The sequence below is a fragment of the Apteryx mantelli genome, chromosome Z (genome assembly GCF_036417845.1).
Source record: "Apteryx mantelli isolate bAptMan1 chromosome Z, bAptMan1.hap1, whole genome shotgun sequence".
Lineage (NCBI taxonomy): Eukaryota > Metazoa > Chordata > Aves > Apterygiformes > Apterygidae > Apteryx > Apteryx mantelli.
In genome coordinates, this window is record NC_090020.1 from 46006482 (window position 1) to 46027346 (window position 20865).

A 20865-nucleotide genomic window follows, 5' to 3' on the forward strand; every position below is an offset into this window, starting at 1 on the left:
CCGACCGACCTCCAATCTTAGCAGAGCAATGGCCACTTGGGAGCCATCAAGAATCACAGAATCACAAAACATTCAGTCTGGAAGAGACTTCAGGAGGCGTCTAGTCCAACTTCCTGCCCACAGCAGGGTCAGCCAAGACGAACATCTCGTGAGGTTCCTGTTGGCCCATTCTTCCAGCCTGCCTAGGTCCCCCTCAGTAGCAGCTCTGGACCCTTATCTGTCTCCTCAGCTCTCCAGAGTATAGGGTATGAAACTCATACAGCCAGGGAAGTTGGTCATTTTTACAACTGCAAATAGCAGTGCTTTAAAGAGAAGCTCGTAACTTGTGCATTTCTACTTGATGAGGACTCATAAACTTGTTCAGAGCACAGCATCCCCCCTACAGAATTGCATAAATTCTTCCTGCTCCCATACACACAGGACATGGAACCCACTAAGTCGTATTTTATTAATCTGCACACATTGAAATATGGTCAATAAAATAAACCTTCTCCTCATTTGTCAGTAAAGATTTAATATCAAACACTTTGTACTACCATAACCTTATAAAACTAGAAGCTAGAATGTGAGCATGGGGAATAGACAAGCATTTCTTAATGGTTATTTATATGAACCATCTCATATAAATCAATGGAAGTATTTATGTAATTAAAGAGATTACAATCTAGTTCTGGAATGGTATTATATTTGCAAAATACTGCACACAAATTTTAAGAGTATGCTACAAGCACTAAGGAGTAATGAAATCTAAACTATAATCATCTATTCCATTATATTTTGAGATTATTTTGATACAGAATGTTTGTTTTTGTCTAGTGTGCATTTATATAATTCTAATTTGACAAATTCATTCTTTTGAAATGGATATGCTGGATTTCAGTACATTATCTTGCAAAGCAAGCTACAATAGTTTCAGATAAATGAACACATAAATATGCATTGCATGTGCATCCAAACACCTCACTTCACCACAGCTGGGGAAACCCACTCTGTTTCGAAAAGAAAATCCACATACCAAAAAGCAGACATATATAAAATCTGTGAAACACCAGTACCAATATTCTAGATACAAAGACTAAATAAAATGTATACTAATGGTAATCACTTTTCTCCAAAATGGTCAATACACAAAATAATGTATGTATCTTTCACTTCTACCTCTTCCTCCTGTTCCTCATGAAACTCCATTGTCAGGGAGTCAGCCATCTCTGTATCCCCTTCATCACTGTATCTCCAGAGTAGAGGCCTGGCCAACTCACTTTCTGTTCCTCCAATTCCAGAAGTCCTGTTTTTACTTCTCTGGCTCCCATCTTGAATAGTGACAGTGTTTTTCCATCTCTCCTAACATAATTTTCTCCTGAGTTGCAAGGATTCTTTTTTCATTAGTGACTACCAAAAGCCTTAAAAACTCTTCTTGCTAGTTTCTTCTTCCACCATGAGCTCTTCCAGAGGTCGTTTTCCATTGTCTTCGTTCATGCTCCTGAGACCACTTTCTCTACCTATTCTGCTGTGCATTTCTGGCTTTTTTACCCCTCTGATATTATAGCAGTGTCATAATTCATGCAGTTTCATAACTGCCTGGGCCCCTTATGACCCTCAGCCAGCAAATTCCAGTCAAGAATTTCTCAGACTTCCTCATGCAGATTACAGCTGTGATTGCATCCCCTTTCTGCTCCCCCCTTCTTCCTCCTCTGTCTTAAATCTTTGAACACAGTTGTTCTGAGAACAGAAATCCTCTCTTATCACAGGGGTAGGTTTCTATTTCAGTAGTTTCTGTCATAATTAATCCTAAATTAATCCCTAAGTTTGAAGAGTTCATAATATTGAAGCCAGATCTCTCTTCTTCCAGACAAGAGTGGCATATCACAGGGGACTTCCTGTCTTCACCACAACAAATGCAAATTTTCCCTTCTTAATAGAAAATTCCCTACCATTTTCCTCCATTCTGGTCTTGTCAATTGATAGCCATCTATTTCCCTTGTCTTGGTTTCCTCTTGGTCCTCCCATGACTGCATGGGACTACACTTTCTTTGTGATTTCTTGTGTATCGGATGTGTTCCCTTTTGCCACTTTCCTTTTTTAATATCCGCCTCAACTGTCTGTTCATATCAGCCTACAAGTAACACGGACCACGCTCACCCTCTCCATTTTTTTTACTTCCTCTTGATATTAATATTACTCCATTGACTCAATTACAAAATATTCACCTCTCCCTTTTATATTTTAACTTTTGTTTCTTTCTAATCTATCGCAGCACTTCATTGTCACTTTCTGCCTGCACCAAAGTCACTGTTGTCAGTTCTGCAAGGTCTTATCTTGCTATTACGCTTGTCTCTCAGAAGCATTTTATGAAATTTTGTATGAATGTCATTATACAAAAATTAATTGAATTGTTACATTTTGTCACTCATGCCTGAGTGAATGTGCCTTGTGGAAAAAGTATATCTGAATTTCAAAGTCTTCATAGGTTTAAGATTTTCAGGGCTTTTTTAAATGATAGATTTTAAACATTGCCCATAGTAGATGAACGCAGAAATGTAGCTAAAGGAATTGTGTATGTATATAAAGTAACACAATACATTGAAATAATAGAAAATAAATTAGAAATAATTCAAATCAGAGGAAATTATTATTACGGTGACTTCATAGAATAGAAATTATGAAAATGAGTCATACCAATCTTATTTTCTAACAGTTACTCCAGAAACCACTTAGCTCCATGATATTATACAAGTATACAATAGCATTATACAAATGGGCATGCTCATGTCTCTCTTGCACTCGTATTAAAATAATGGAAGGATATGTACCACACAGCAACTAATGTAGAGTAAAACAAAAGAAAGAAGATTACAGGCAAATTTGGATGCCTGAAGATAAATAGATGTTCAGTCAGATAACAGGAAAGATATAACTTTAGAGATGTAGCATAAAAAGATCAAGACTGCCACACACATGAAATCAGATGAGAATGAAGAAATTGTATACACATAAGCAATAACAATAATCCTTGCAAATAATTATCAATTTGAGAAAGATTTGTTTCAAAATGGGAAATTCTGCTATATTAAATTTTAAAAATAATAGAAAGAACAAAAAATACCACCTCGGAAAGACATTCTAGTTAACACACTTCTCTCCAGAGATGAGAGAACAAATTAAATGGCAACAAAGCCAGAATGCTGATAGAAGGGGTGAAATCTGGTGCAATCACCCTCACATCAGGTGATGCAGAGCATGTGCCTCATGGGATATGTCAATAGAAAAGCTTCAGTCTCCTCAGCAAAATCACCCTGCCCTCTATAGTGAATTTTACATGAATATTTCCTTTACACATGGGAGATTCTCCATGGTCCTTCTCCACCTGCTTTAAGGAGCTCTCTATATCACATGCTGTAGTTCCATAAACTTTATATGGAGCTGAATCCATGTACTTTATATGGAGCTCCATATATCTTATATGGAGGAGAAAGGAATGTGTATGGTAGATGACAGATTGTTTGAAATAATTTATAAAAAACAAATATCATAACTGTAGGTTTGGTGATAGTGGAATTAGTGACCTACTTTTTCTTTTATTGTTGTCTCTTTCTTTGGGAAGGGTAATTATAAAATACTATTTCACCAACTTTTCCCTTCAGCATCCCCTCTTTCTCACCAAAGCTGAGTGTAGTTCTTCTTGCGTATTAGTGCCAAGTAACTTAGAATGATTGATTCAGTATTTCTGATAAGAATCAGGCTGTGTTTGTGTTGTGTTGTTCTTACAACATTTCTCTTTAATGGCTAGACCATCCCTCCTCTCTGCCTCCCCATCAACAATGACAGAAACTCCAGCTGGGTAAGAGCTTCTAGGTCTTTAATATACGCAGTAGTGTAGGACAAAGCAGAAAGACTTCTTTCCTACAAGCACTAGAACCACAGAAATCAAAAGACTGGTCTATAAGAAGAAAAGTTTGCAAAGTTACAACATTCACACTTTTTTCCCCCCCCCTAAGTCTTGCCCTGTTGTTGCATCAAAGAAAGTAAGAGAAGACCATACATATATTCTTCTTTCAGCGTGGAGACTATCATTAGTCAATGAGAAGGAATTATAAACATATCTTTATAGTGAAAAAATATTCCCAAGACTGCTTAGAATTGCAGGGAAGCAAATGCCAACATTATCCCCAAGTTATTATTATGCCAACATGTTCATAGTTAACATTTCAGAATGAGATATTTATCATCAACAGTTAGTGGGCAATAGAAATACCTGCATAATATACTCTATATCAGATATGGAGTATAGGTGGCTGCTACAGGAAGGAGTTTGTATATGTACCTAACTAGGTCCTACACCATACTTTTTTTATAATGATCCACATTTTCTTTTGAGTCCAGGTTCTATACAACATACCTGTTAGGAAACTGTAATAAGTTCCCTTGGAGAATATAATAGCTTTTCCAATTTTTTTAACAGCTTCAGAAAATATTTCCTAGGTACTGAACATTTCAGTTAGTAGGACAGAATTTACTCAATGACTGAATTGACCAGTTGCTTAAATGTACTTTTTAACTGATGCATTATAGTGAAAGAAGAAAGCAAAACAACTGTAAATGATCAAAAAGCAACATGTTTATATAAGATATCTTTATGTAACTACCTGTTTTCTCTGTAATAGCAAGCCAAAGACCATCTGCACGCACAAATTATTTCCACCTACATGGCATGATGCTTTGATAATCCTTTGCGGACTCCTTTTTGGTTTGAATAGAATCTAACTGCTGTGCTTTCCCTTTAATTTCACTGGGCCTTTTGTCCTAAGCAACTTGAGTTCACTATCAGTTCTTCTAAGTAAACATGTTGAAAGGGATGTGCTCTTTTAGGATCATGAATATCCCAAACATGGGAGTTACAGCGGTTTGTGTGCTCCAACTCTTTTATATGAATAATGATAAGACTTGTGCCTAATGTTAGCATAGTTCCTGTAGGTCAGTTAATTAAAAAGTACCTTAAAAGCTGTTATTCTACTCCAGCAATAAATTCCATGCAAAAATGTAATGCAGATGGCTCTCTTTTCTCTAGAAAATATGTTCTTGCCAAACCTACCTTTAGCTTTCATAGAAGACAATAGAATTTTCTATTCCAGTGACAGCAAAACAGGGATAGCTGGAGAGATGCAATAACCCCTTCTCTCAGGGCCTGAACATTTAAGTATTTTGTGCAAGTCTGGTTTCTCTTCACTGGTTAATCAAAGACTCTCTTGGCTCACTAGCTCCAATTTAAGTGCAGGAATGCGTAACTTTTGAGATTTGGGAATCCTCAGACCTACATAGGAATAGAACATTGGATTTCTTTGTTTTTCAAGTCTTCCTTTCTTCTGCAGAATTGGCTGTCATGTATTTTTTGTTCCCTTGGAGTATGGTGGAGTTTCTGTGTTAACAGAAGTACTTTACATTGTAAAACTGGAATAAAAGTAAAAATCCAAATTGCATGTTGTTTATCCTTCCTTATTCTGTATTTTTCTCGATCTAAATAATGAAGGTAGTTATAGCCACTAAGCTGATAGTCATTTTCTAACAAATAGTACCATCAAGTTTTTGTACATTAGGACAGAGCTATATTAGCTAGGATGTGAACATTGCAAGGGGTCATGCTTGTAAGAATCAGTCCTAACCCTAGTAAGAAATGAAAGAAAGCAAAAAAAACAAGGAAACATTTTTCCTTATCTGAGAGTTTGTAAAAATCTGTTTTACAAAGCCTGTCTTTTAGTTAAGTGTGCTTTGACATTATTTCTTTGAGTTCAAGTAGGATACATGCAAGGTTTATAAAAGGAAAAAGGATTTAACCATATTCTTGAAAGTGCTGTCATCCATATGTCTGTCATGTGGAGTTGACAGCCCTCATGCCATCTGGACATAGGACTGGATAGTCTTTAGGCTTACCAGTAGAATATACTGGGCAGACATAACCCTACTTCTATAGCTAGTTCCTCTGTCTCTCACAGCATTTATGCTTCTTTCCCTTTTGGCAGAACTACAAGGTTAATTTTAAAGAGCTACTGTACTGTATCCTGCACTCATGAGAAATTCCCACAAAAAAGATAAGTAGAAAGTGGAGAGTTCAGCATGCTCTAGATGTATGATTCTATGGACCAAGATACTGTTTGATTTTTTTTTCTGAAATAATCTTAAAGAAACAATTTTCAGCAGGTAGACATCTGGATACATATGCCAAAATTGGACAAGAATTATAGCTTTGAACACACAAATCAATACCTACCTAACTGGCATTTGAACACAAATGCCTACCTAGTGTGTGACATCTCCAGTTGCTTATTTTGCAAGAACTATTGTTCACGTACTTCCATACATACATCTTTTGTTGACAAAGATTCAAGACTGACCAACCACTTTCAACCATAGTCCTACCTGACAGTGAAGGATGGTTAATTTCTATTATCTGTGCAAGAATAGGAATATACTAATTCCCCCTAAACTTCTCATTCCTATCAAAAGCCAAATGTATAGGTTTTAATTTAGGTTTACATTCCTGCAAAGTTTGTACAATGTCAGTCAATTTATGATGGCAGATCAGCAAACTTTATCTAATTTTAATAATCATTTTTTATAATCTTCAAAAAAATTTTTCATTTGACTGCATTCCTATTTCTATCCATAGTATGATCAGATGAGTGCTTCTCTTCACAGTGAACAGTACCTTAACCCACAAATAGCCCCACTGACTTTAGTGGGACTTCCCATCAAATGTAGGTTCAGTGTAGCAAAGCCAAAGCCCCAGGGATTTGTGCTATGCCTATAGTAATGAAGTCATGACTGGGGCTTCTGAAAGCGCTTGTAAAAAAAATAAAAGTAATCACTTATTGTGGCTGGAATGTTAGGAAAATGTTTTCAGAAATATAATCACATGTCTGCAAGTATAGAGTAAGGAAATACAGATACATTTTAGAAGAGTAAGGAATGTATTTTTCAGCAGTTAGTGGTATACCTATGGAACCGAACTCTTTGACTTACTAGATCCAGCCTTTTGAACTAGGTAGACATAAACTGAAGAGAAATCACCAGCAGAAAGCTTTCGTTAATGCAGTTCTCTCTAAGCTTGTCAAAAGGACATGGCCTCTATGAGATCCTCTGATTTTGAAGAAGAATACTGGGGTGTGACAGTGCAATGAGTAATGGATTCTGTTCTTGCCTTTTCTTGCAGTGATTTAAGTTAAAACTGACTTCAGCAAGTCTAACTTCCCCCAGATCTACATGAAATGGCGTAATTAACTGCAACTATCTCCCTGAAGAGCTATACTCTATTTGGGCTAAGGTGAGTTCAAATGGACTGTGATAAAACATAAAATTAGAACAGTCATAATGAATCAGACCAAAGTATCCTGTCCATTTAACCCAGTATCCTGTCTCAGGCAGTGGCTTATAGCAGATGTCTAGGGAAACACAGAAGAACAGGGCAACTACACAGCAATAATTCCCAAGAATATGGTCCCTGCCTCCAAAGCTTTGCAAGTCAGGAAGCCAGGAACTCCCAGGGAAAGAGGTGTTTTCTTTGTGTAGATTCGAGTACTTGAAGTTTAGGAAGTAAGAGGAAGTGTGTCCATATCTAATGCAATTAAACAGAACTGTTGAATTAACTTTTTATAATATATAATAACATATATACTTACATATGTATATATACTGTAAGTTATTTTTATAAATAAAATAACATAAATGATTATTATGTTGTATAAAATAACATAAAAATTAAAGCATTACATCCTTGCACCTTTCAAGAAAAGCTTTTGGTTATGTGTGTATTTTCTCTTTCATAACATGTATAACTTCAGTTAACCATCAGAAATTGTGTTGAAAAAGTGTTGAAAAATTTTGAGTTTGAAAATTGCCAGGATGAGTCTCAAAATTGTATGTTTAGGGGCTCAGGTAAATCACAGCTTTAGATACACCAGGTCATATTCACCTCTAGTGTTATCTTCTTGAAATCCCATGGATTAATTTAGCACAGTCTAAGTGTGATTTTTAGAAAAGTTCACCCAGAGAACAATTGCTTCATGTTGGATGACATATTTAAGTCCTTTATTGTTTCTGACAAATCACTTTGCTGTCAAAGCATTTGAAGTGTTAACAGCTCTTCTGTCTCCAATGTGCAGTATATTTATCATTCAATCCTTCACTGGACATCACAGATATAAAAGGTTTTCAGGGTCATGCTCTAAAATATGACTATAAAATTATTCAGGTTCTAAAATTTGGTAAGATTATTTCTGAAATTATTTTTAGTGCCTTCTGTGTAAATTAAAAGCAAACAATTTGATTAGGAAAACATCCAAATCAAGACTCAGGAGTCTTATGCCACATTACTATTTACAGAACAGCCAAAACACATGAGTATGAACAGACACTACAGACCCTTATATAGGATGCAAACATTTGCGTATCTGTAGTCTCCTCTTTATATTCAAACATATGTGTACACATACACATACATCTATAAACATGTGTAGCTATACATCTGTATGCAAACATATATTAATACTGGAAACATCTGTGAGCATCTTTGTTAAAACTTTTGTTAAAAATACTTCTGGCATTAATTAGCCTGTTCACAAAATAAGAAATGACAAAAAGCAGCCCTGGCTGATTACTGCCCAAGATTGGTGCACTCATTGATATTTCCCTTGCTTTTTATGAGCTCTCTAGAAATATGCTTTATAGAATATAAAATTATAAATACATGCATGGCTGGATGTTTCATATCTTTATTTGCATAGTCTGTGATCCTTTCTTAAGGCAAGTTACTTTTCTATCAGCATATCAGAAGCTAAGGAGGAAAAATGAAACCATATCATAACAATTTTTTTAACTTCATATGCCCTTGTTAGTCTTGTCTTCTTTCCAGTCAGATTCAAGAATTGTTACAAACAAGCATAAATCTCTTAGGAATAAAAGAGATTAATTTTCTTCAGAGACTTAACAATATCAGTTCAAAATATCACTGTGAATCTATTACATCCAACAGTCACTGTTATGTTGTAAGTGCTAGTAGGACTAGTCAAAGCACAGTGTAAATAAAGGACCTAATGACTAATACAGAGCTGACTAACACAAGAGAGTCTTCATCCTTACTTGTACATATTTCTAATACTACAATCTATAAATACAATAGCAGGAAATAATAATAATAAAGTACACTGTAACCTTTTTCGATTATGCTTGCAAAAATCATTTTTATTCAAACAGAAAACACCTTAATGATTAAAAGACCTGTTCAGAAAATAAGAAATTAAAAACTTTCATGGCTAATTACCATGCAGGAACATGTAGTGTTGGCTACTGTACTTTTTGTAGACTATTAAGAAAAGACATGTTTTATAGAATTTGAACATATGAGAACTTTTTAGTGACTGAATGAATCCCTCTAGACACAGTCATATGCACACACACACACACACACACACACACAGAGGTTACCTTCCTCTTTATTCCCCACCCCAAACCAAACAAGGAACTCATTCTATGGACATCAGTGCTAGCACATCAGCTTAAGGAGTTGTTATCGTCCAATTGCCAGGAATTCATGACTTGTAACAGCAAGGTTTTCTGTCTACCAGAAGGAAAATTGGTTATGTCACATGCTGCGAATATCACTGTTAGGGAGTTAGCCTTGAGGAACTGTAGGATGTTAAAAATATGTCACTCCTCATTACAGCAATGTTGTCAGTCTGCAGTACATAAAATATCGTGTCACATTTATCACCTAGAATCTGTACTGTTTATCAGTTCAGGACATCAAGCAATAGCTCACCAGTCTTCTAGGTCATACTGTTTCAGAATATGGCACCTTTCAACATGATGCTTCAGAAGTTCTAGTATTTGTGGAATACCAAAAGGACTATTAGCAGTTCTGGCTACAAGCCTAAAGCCTGCTAAAAACATGATGCGCATTGATCACTAGAGAGTCAGTCATGCAATGTTACTACCTTCCCTTCTCCTGTATTTCCAAAGCTCCTAGAAGTATACAGGTTCTTCACTGAAAGGGCCCACATACTTGAAGGATATAAAAACATGAACTGGTTAATAGTTGCCCCCCACCCCCAGGAGAAAGGAAAGGGAAGGGGAAGAGGAAGACTGTAAATACTTTCATGGAGATTGAAAGGTGCACTCCTGATCTGCCCAATTTCCTCTCTTTCCTTCTGCTAACAGAAGGAGATTCAAAAGCTTTCCACAGATGAGGTGGAAATAGAATAAGACAAGGCTCAAGGGTAGTTGGAGAAGAGGAAGAGAGAGATCAGAGGAGGAGGCAGGAAAAGAACCGGTCTGTATGGAATAATAAGGAGAATGTGACTGGACACTAGTGAGAGAGTAATATATTATTCACTCAAAATAATACAAATGCATAATAAATAAATACATAATAAATAATACAATGGCAAATAACAATACCTACCAATAAAGCCTCTGAGTAAGTGTAAAACAGTGTTGGTTTGGTCTTCAAGGACTTTGAGTATTTTGTTAAAAATTTTTATTAAAGTTAGACTTGGATCAGTTTCTTATGGCAGATTTTCTAAAAAAAGCTCATGGGAAGTTTCAATACTGTGCTCATATTTGCTCAGGCAGCTACTAGATTTACTAGATGTGCATGTGCAAATATTTGAGTTCTGAGCACATTCATGGAAAAGTAGTCATACAGACTGTTATAAAAATACAGTACAGATTTGGAATTCTTAGCCAACTAGCTTTCGAAGTATGGCTTTAAGTGTACTGCTATTTGGGTTATGATTAGCAAAAGAAAATAAAAAAGCAGTAGTAACCCTTAACCTCAAATAAGAAATAAAAGAAGTGAAGGGCATAACATAAGAGGTCTGCTTTCTTCTTAATTACTTATAGAACCAAAATGTAGTGTAATAAATCCTCTTAATGATAGACTGAGCAGAAAGAAAAAAACTGTGGCCATGACTTTCTAATGTTCATAATTGGTCCAATCACTCATGTGATAAGCTATTTTTATAGCGAATGGTTTACATACCTAGTTTGTTGGCTATGAAAAGCAAGAGCCCCAAAAAGTTACAGAATGCATTTGGCTACAACCTGGAGGCTACTTTTTAATGTATTTTACTTTTTTTAGCCTTTAGTTCCTGTCCAACAGCAAATCAAGATGCTTATTGTTGCCTTTTTTGAAGAATATGTTTTACATCAAGTGCAGGCTTTGTAATATTGCATTTTTTTTAATAATTAGATTACCAGCCTTTGCCTCATACAGGACTCTTAAAAACATAAGCTATGTACAGCTAATGCTGTTGACCAACCGCATATGAGACCTCCATGTTTTATAATGGATGTGTGACTGATAAATATGAAAATCTGTTTGCAATGGTTTATCTTTTGGTTTACATGGCCAAATGGCTTTATGATTCTCATGCTGGCCATTTTTTAGCAACATGTCTCCAAATACAGTGAATTGACAGGTTCTTGCTGCCCATGACAATATTAATGTCTATACAATTTTTTAAGCTTTCTCATCTATCTGTCAGTCCAGATAGTGTCTGCCCAGTGACTGACTGCCATTAGACACAGCATAATTCTAAAAACAAACAGTGCAAGTGTCCATCTGTGTCTTACAGGCACAATGCTCATAATTCAGCAAGTGTACTTGAAAGAGTTTTAAAGTCCCTGTGGACTAGCTGGGAGAGGTTACATCCTGTATTATACTAACTGATACTGTTGGAAAAAACAGGTCATCAGGCATATAATCCATTCTTCAAGTCTAAAAGAGAAACAACAGGTTTCTCCTCAGGCAGGGAACAACTGCTATGAATTTAAACTAGTTCCTTCAGTCAGTTAGACAACTGGAAAAAAAGAGGCCCTTGCTGACATAAAGGAGCAAAGGAGCTTTTTAGCTTATTAGCAATAGGAAAGATGTGATGGTCATTAGTACTTGGAGGAAAGGAGGAGAGAGAAGTCTTTGGTATCAGGGCCAGGTGAGGGTGAGTAATTAGCTGGTGATGGCTTGTGGGAAAAATTCTAATGCAGCATAAAAACAACGGTTCTATTGAGTTAGTAATTTTCCATCCAATAAAATTAGAATATTTTATTTTCTAGGCTACATCAACCTATTGGGTTCAGCACACTGTTATATTTGAGTGTCCCAGGATAGAAGCAAATTCCAGAACTATTTTCTTTTCAACTTGTGAGAAATAAATTATCTTTTAACTTCTCCTCACCAAAGTAAATTAACAATCCACTATCACAGCCAGTGAGCTCTTTTCCTTAGGTAACAGGTAACCAGAGCTTTTCCCACACCTACCTCTTTCTTTTCTTTGTACCCATTGTCCTAGTTCAAATGGAAATTTTTCACCAGCAGCCCCAGGGCCATCACTGGAATCTGATCTACCCCATATTCAGCAAAGCAGTGAGTAGGAGGACAGAAGACTTCACATAGTTGTTTCCTCAGTTAAATGACTCTTGGAGTGCTTATCTGTGCCCTCATGACTGCCGATGACACTTAAAGAAATATATTATCATCATAATCACCAGCATTTGTTAGTACATGTCGGGTTCACTGCCCCTAACAGCTGTCCACACAAAAAATGCTCTATTTCTCTTTTTTAGTTTGGTTTTCACCATTTTCAAAGTTGCAAGGTTTTCTAATTATCTCTTATGCTCTTCAGAGTGGAGGGTGATATGTGTAGCTCTTGCTTTTTATTGTCTCTATTGCTCATATCATTACTTAAACAATCTGTAAAAGCAAGCTTTTAATGACTTTTTTTGCAAGAGGATAGACAATATGGTGAGTAAATAAAACTTCCTGTATAAAAGAAGTTGGAATGAAATTGCTACCAATAATGCTGCATTCAAATCCTGTTTCCACAAAAGTTCCCTTTTTGGCAAAGCACTTAAACACATTTATATCCCATTGGCTTCAGTGACAGTTTAGCATGTGTTTAAGAATTTTTTTGGTTCGTGGCCACCATATTCCTCTGTACCTTGCAAAATCAAGCTTTAAGACAGATCTGTTGGGGGGTGGGGAGGGAGGAATTAAAATATTGGATCTTGGCACTCATAAAAGCTTTTCCCAGATACAAAAATGAAAAACTCAAGAAATATAATTTTGAAAGTGAAAGCTAAGCTTAAGAAGTTTATAGAAAACTTTGAAAATTAGCTTCTCATACCACCACTATGAAATAGCACTGGTAAGAAAAAATAATTATTAATCTATTGAAATAGTGTATCACCAGATTTCCTTTCTCAACTATTCAGCATCCATATGGCAGGCTTTCTTAAGTGTAAATGTATTTGTCCATATACAAAAGCAATTTCATTGAATATTTTGGGCTATCAAAACATGACAGAAAAATGAATGTGCCCTTTTCCGTGCTCTGTTCCCTTTAAATCTGCTTTCCTCAAAATAGTGCAGATACTTCCAACTGTATATTCAGGGACAGGCTCTGCAAATTAATTACCAGCATTCTGGATCATTGTTGTAAATGAAACCTAAAGGCCAGTCTATTCTACTGAGTTGCAAAAGAGTCATTTATTTTATAATGCATGAGATATCTAAATATACTGTCCTGTGTAATTATGGAAAGTTTTCTGATGCAATTTAGTTTCAGCTGGCTCTGCATTTGATCGAAGGTTGTATAATATAATGATGAAGTACATTAAGCATAAGTATGTAATTTGTAAAACATCCAAAAAAGATGGAATCATTTGTCTGAAGATAATAATGCCCACTATAATCATATGACATTCAGGTACCTGAAAGGAATGCTAGATTAAAATTGGATTACCACATACATATATATATTTTGCTAAATAGATAAAAAGTTAGGAAAAGCAGTGCAAGTTGTGGTCTATATTCTTGCCATAGTCACTATTTATCTATAACTCTAATGAATGAAACTCTTTCCTACAGATGACCTGGTCCAAACTTTTGCTTTTATAGTCCATATTCTGCAACCCAGTGCACTTCTGAGTGATTCATTCTGAGATATGTTCACATATGGGAGGCAGAAGTTGACCTCCTGACTTTCAACAATATGAAGTTCATTTGGAACATGAGCAAATGAAGTGCACACAAAGCTAGTGGTGCCATGGCAAGGCCGAGATAAGATTTTAAAATGCTGAGTGACAGCTTTTGTGACTCAGTGGGAAGTCTGTGCACAGCCAGCACAGTGACTACACAACACAGCACTAGTCGTTTAACTGCTTTTACCTGAAGTTGGCAAGCAATGCAAAATTAAGCAGAACAAGTGCATCCAAAAAGAAGAACACAGGTAATTATGCAAAGGCAAATCTCACTCAGCAGTGGTAATACTGCTGTTCTCCGGAGATTGCTCCTCCGCTATTGCATACTTAAAAGATATAAATAAATAGTCATTCTCCAAGAACTTGCAGCCCGAAGACAGCATGAAAAGCATTGTACAAATCAACAGTTGAGGCAAAGACTAAGGCACCTAGTCAAAAGTGTCTCTCCAGAAATGTTTGCTATAATGACTCTCACAAATATTCTTGAAAAAAGATATTCCAAAATACACTGAATAGTGCTGAGCCAGTGATTACTGGCTTGTGTCACCTATTCACAATGTGCAGCTGCACAGAGTAATAGTTAAATTAATTTGAAGTTTATCCATGCAATAACAATGTTTCATGGAAAATGTATTCAGGCTTCAGATCAAATATATGCACAACTGGTCAGGCTCCAAACAAGCAAGTTTTACAGGAACAGTAACAACTGTTTATACAAAAACAGCCTTAACCTCTGATAAAATACAATGGCTTCTTTCAAAGGAGAGGGCTACGCTGATATTCTCTGTTAAACAAGGGGGGGGAGGATATGGCAGCAGTGACTAAAGCAATAAAGATCAATAAAAGAGACAGTACAATTCAGAAATGAATGTGATTTTCTAGTAGAACAAAATGGTTTGCAATAGGCACTATAAAATGTAATCGAAAGTTCTGTATATGCCTACATTAGGGGCTTAATTCTTTGGAAAACGCTATAGTTATTCCAAATGGCAATTCATGTTTCAAAGGTGCTTAAATTAGTAATTGTTCAGTGCTGATTATATGAAAAATTGTATTATATTTAAAAAGACTTAAGAAGTAAAGAATATTGGTTTAAGAGAAACAGAGTAATTCAGACAGAATGTTATGGCAGTCCTCATTATAGGTTAGCTGTTTGCTGGTCTGAAATCATGTCACCGCTGACTACATATAAGCTGATTTTTCAATTGATATTAAATAAATACACCTGCTCCTACAATGATTACTACTACTACTACTCCACAGCTACTGCTAGCACTACTACTAACAATACAAGATGGAGAAGCATATTTTCATTTAAGCAAACAATTGTCTATTTTCTATCAGTGTGTTTCTATCATACTGACAATTTACCTAAAGGAATAGCATAGCTAATTGATTCCATCACAATTTGAAGACCTATTAACCTCTAAGCTTAATTGTATGTATTAGTTTAGCAAATAGCAGGAATCCTTTATTTGAAATGTTGACTTCTGAGAATCTGAAGGCAGAACAAGGGCTAACAAATAATGAAGCTTGCACAAAAAATCATTAGATGCTATTATGAATGGAAATCTATTCTGTCTATTGCAATGAACTGATTATATATAGCCTTATTTTAAACAAGATAATTTTCACACAAACAGTGAATCCAGGAGGTGTACTCTTTGTGTTATTCCTGCTGTCAGTAGAATCTAACAAGGGGGAACTTAAAATCAGAAAGTAGATAACAAAAGCATTAGTTAAAATTATGTTATTTAAATAAGAAATAAGCACAGTTCTTTTCTGTATGCAGAAAGCACTGGCACACAAGGACATAAAAAACAGCCGTAATGGATCAGACTCAAGGCCCATCTAGACCATTATCTGACCAAAGGAGAGGCCAAAAGGAGACAGCTAGAGAAGAGTATCAGAATAGAGCCATACAGTGATATTTGCCCTGAAGGCTCTCTAGGCCTCCAGCAGTTTTGGCTTTGGGGACTCCTGAGCCAGAGGCAGCTGCGGGAACCTGCACGTCCCCAGCGCAGGGCTGGGGCTGCCCGTGCTCAAGGCCAGCGCTGCCGCACTGCCGTGCGGGCTGGCCCTCACTGATGAGAGAGAGCGGCACAAGAAAGAGCTGTGAGAAATGGGGCCTCCTGCTTCGATCCCGAGCTGCATTTGAGCTCAGGCCCTCGCCATCGCCTGAGCTGGGCTGCAGCGGTGCCGTGCTCAGCCACGCACCTTGCTGATCCAGACCCCAAGCCACTGGCTGGATTTGCCCCCCTGCCCCATTACTGCAGCCTCGCTGGCGATCTGGACTCCCGGCTGACCCTGCTACCAGCACCAGGCCTGCCTGCTCACCCCGCTCAGGGCTCTGGGATGGGCCTTAGGCCTCACTGCCATGCTCAGCTCCCGGCTCCCTTCCCCTGCAGAGCAGCATGCTCCTGCTGCTCCCTGACAGTAGCATCTTTATATTCAATAGCCTCCGGTGGATTTCTTAGAACAGAGCACGAGAATGAAAATACTATTAAAAATGCCTAAGAGGCAGGCAGCGTCTGCACAGAGAAATTATTTCTAGTGAACAATATTTATTTTTTTTTCAGTGGAAAGATAAGATTAAACATTAGAGCTTGAATTTTATCAGTCAAATGTCTAAATAAGACTTAGAGCTATCTTCTAAAAATGAAAATAAGTTCACACAGATTTTGTAGTCCTTTTTGTACTCATTAGGAACAAATTCCTAGTCAGTTTTGGTGAGGATGGTGAATAGTGTTCCTCGTTGAGGAGCTGAGAGTCCTAGACAGTTTACTAAGTGTCAGAAGACCCAGGGTTTGTTTACAGGTTCTCAGCTAACACTCTGATCTTATCAGTTACTCTTACATAATGATACTAGCAGTGGTCCTAATCCTAGTTAATAGGGCATACCTGCTGAGATCACTAATATAGCATCTCAAAGGTAATTCAATTTAAAAAGAAGCTTTTGTAGGGTGTCTGCAGTACACTATTTAATTATATTAAGTTTACTTTAATGTCAGCCTTACTTACAGTACTGATAGTCTGACCATACCAGCCTAATGTTTGAATATCTACTTCATTCACCTTGTCGGTTCAGGCCAAAGTAATCAGTAACTTCCTAGATAAATTGCACGTTCCCAGTGGAAAAATGGTTAATATATCTACTTGATAGTGCAGTTAAGGGAAAATGCAGACAAGTGAAGTTTATCTGCTTTAAAAATGGACAATATAGAATTTATCTACTTTTTATATATACCAACTATATGATTTACTATTGTACCACTGCTCTTTGACACACGATTACAACAAGCCTTTTATGCTGATAGCTTCACACTCTCTCTTTGTTCCTTTGGACAGCATTCTACTCTAAAAATATATGCCTCATATATATCCCCATGTGCCATTTAGGAAATTGAAATGGAAGAAGGGAACGAAAAGGAAATGTAATGGAGAAAGTGTTTGCAGTATGGAAAAAGAAACCCTTCCTACTGTTAGTAACACAGCAAAGTAGAAGCTAGGTTAGCTGTTTGGCCCTTGGAATGGAATACAGAATCCACTGTCATGCGTGAAACTCTGTGTACAGACCATGGGGGGAGATTTGGATTCAAAAATAGACAACGCACTGATCAGGGAGCCACACAGAGCTGGACAACAGGATATGCTGAGGTCACTGGTGAAAATGAAATCCTGCCCTGCAGAGACACCACCTTCTGCTAGGATCAACTCCTGAAGGATGCCAGTGGTCCTTCTTTAAAAGCTCTTAGGAGGGCTCTCTCTTTTCTAAACACAGGCTTAGGAAAAGAAGTGTGTGCATTTGTTGGGTGTGTGTGCTGATTGGGTTTGGCTGTGAGCCTTTTATAGGATAGCCTCAGCCAGACATCTTATGAGAAAAGACCTGAAGCCATGTTCCCATGTAAGTTCTCCAACTTCTATTTTATATAATGGCACATGTGCTGTCTCATTTTCTGCAGCACAATGGCACAACTTCAGCAGCTTTCCCTACTACCTCCTTTTCTAATCACAGTAGCCTATACACGGCAAACTCTTAAGAAAGACATAAAATGTGTGTTTACATCTTTTGAGGCGGTGAACAGAACTTAATATGAAAACAGAACACCATGGATCATTTCAGAATAACATGAGTGCTCTGAAATGGCTCAGAGAATTTGTCCTGGATTGGTCTATAAAGGGCAGCCACAGTTATGTCAGAGGCACAGACTGAGGCATCTGTGTCACAGTGCGAATCTAAGCAGCTTCTTGCTCTTACCTCCTGGTTCATCCAGGATTAGGCAGCAGTTTAGGATCACTTTTCATTACCCTAATTTTAGATTTAGGCACTTAACCCCCCCCCTCCACCCCGCTTTAAGTCCCACCTTAGGCATATAAATCTTTCCTCGAATCTAGCCTGCCTCAAGGCCCAGCCAGTTCCCTGAACTGTCTGTCCCAATTCCATGGGGCTCTGATATCTCAGTTCATTAACTTGTGTTGCAAAGTGGCTAAATGAATCTGTGACTTTTCTTGGTCACAGAGAGTCTGTTCATGGTCCTCTTTTGTGGAAACCTTCAGGAATGAGTGATTCATCTGAGTTTCATGATATGGGGCTTTGCTGTCCAGGGGGAACGATATGCATTGTCTTTGCTAGGTTGAATTTTGTTAATGGCACAGAAGCACAAGGCCATGAGTTAGATAAAGCAACTGTTCAGCTGGAAAAGCTGATGAAAAAATACTAGTCTCTAGGCTCAGGCAAATAATGTGAAGAAATATACAACTGAGAATGACGGAGATTGTTGAAGATGCAGACATTGTAATTTGAGGTTAATACATTTCCCAAGAGTTTTAGAGAGTGATTCTGACATTACAGAGGTTTTCAAGCTTTTAACGTAATATAATATTTATAAGATATCTTCGTAATATTTAAAAATGGCTGTTTGGAAACCTTGATGATTTAATATATTTGATAATGATAGTGGAGTAATTATAAATGATTTTATTTCCACTTAAGATTATGAATTATCAAGTCATAGAAGGAAAAGCAATCTTACAGAAGTCAAAGGGAAAAAGAAGCTATTTCCAGTCTGCATTAATTCTTCTTCATATCCTTTAGGACTAGATTCTAGTGCCTTATGAGCACTAGAATTGAATTACTGAAATATTGTACTTTTTGAAATGTATTTTCCTGAATGTTTCAGAAGCGACTTACAAAAGAAAATTGCAAACTTATCTGAAGCAGTAAAGCTAAGCTGTAAAGTTTTGGGACCAAAACTACTGGTTTGTGAAAAGCGTGTTCTGAAAAGCTAATACTGGTCAATGCCTCAGAAAATCAGCCACTGGCTAAGATAGAGAAAACAATCATTTTGCTGAATAGACAGTAGGAGAAAAACATATTCTTTCTGTTATTGTATGCATGCAATTGCATGGTTATCCATGTATATGAATAAAATAATAAAGGTAAAGCAAAACATGCATTTGCAACAGTCACTGAGGTCTTGCAGAAATATTGAAAAGCAGATTAGATACACCTTTCCAGTGGATGTTCAGGTGGCTTCTGTAAAATTAACTTTATATATAAACACAGATCAGTGTTTAACTGCCAGATGGTTAATGAAGGCCAGCCAAGTAACTTCTATAATTCACAATAATGAGTATGTTAATGAGCCTGCATTATAAACTGAACAGCTGAGTGATACATAGTGCCTACTTGAAGTTACAAAGCATTTGGAGTGTTTGATATTAACAAAAAATGTTGCATTTCCACAAAGAATGATTGGGATTATAAGTGACAGATTTGGTTAATTTGAATGAAAGGATCCTCAAAGCTTGTTACAAATATTATAAATAAATATAGTCTCCATTAATGGAAAACAACTAAAATTAAAATGAAGGGAGAGAAATTTAAACATGAAATCAGTTCCACTAATACTTTCAGTAAAGAACAGCTTTTCCAGTCCACCATTTTCTGTTTTCATTGGCTTTGCTAGTGGCAACATAGACTCTGGCTGCTTATTTTGGGCTTCATTCTTATGAAACTTAGGTTTTCTACAACTGTGTTAAGGACACATTTAGTACTTGCATGTGATAATGGACAGATGTAATGATCCATTTGGATGTGCAGTTATGAGGTGATACTTGCAGATTAGTCCTACAATAAAACAAACTGTTCCCACTGTGGATTCTGTATAGTCATACTTTTTAAAAAATGAAAGGGTAGAATTGTTTCCTCCGTTATTGACAGGAATCAGTTTGGATCACAGGTCATGGCTCAAATACTGAGGAGGAGACAGGGTAAAAGACTGTGCTAAGACACAGCTAGAGGGTAAGAAAAACAATGTCCCATGCATTTACCTGAAAGCTGATGTCTTATGAGGGTGGTTCCATTTCTTTCATTCACAGGTGGTCTCCGGTGGGAACTCCACGCTCTCCAGCTATGAAAATGCTGTTGTCCTTCCTCAGACAGGGGCTTCTGTCTTCAGACCATGCCTGAACAGCTGCCTTTATCTTTGCAGCAGATGCTTTCATCTTGGCCCTTTACTTCTTTCTTTCGGATACCTTTTTAGCCTTCTGAAACATTAATGTTATCATGATTTTAAGCTCAGGCCCTCGTTTTCTGCCTGAGCCTCTGCATGCTTGGCCATGCACCTTGTCAGTCTGGACCTTGAACCATGGACATATGCTTTTCTCACTTTTCCTTCAGAGTAACCTCCATCATTAGCAATAAAGCAATAAAACAAAGACTTGCTCTTTCTTTCCTCACTGTCATCAGGATGTTAACATCACTCTTACCAATACTCACTTCTTCATTTTCTGTCTAGCTGGTCATGCTAGATCCTTCTCTAAGAAGAGATAAAT

At 37.0% G+C, this 20865-nt stretch overlaps 1 long non-coding RNA gene across 2 annotated transcripts in view; it reads left to right on the forward strand.

Moving 5' to 3' along the window:
• The window catches only part of LOC136995408 (uncharacterized), a 58590-nt gene extending 51286 nt beyond the window's left edge, over nt 1-7304 (forward strand). For both annotated transcript variants that reach the window (XR_010886996.1, XR_010886997.1), the window contains exon 3: nt 7205-7304. This is a non-coding gene — a long non-coding RNA (uncharacterized lncRNA). The remainder of the gene's footprint in view (nt 1-7204) is intronic.
• The last annotated feature ends 13561 nt before the right edge of the window (nt 7305-20865 follow it).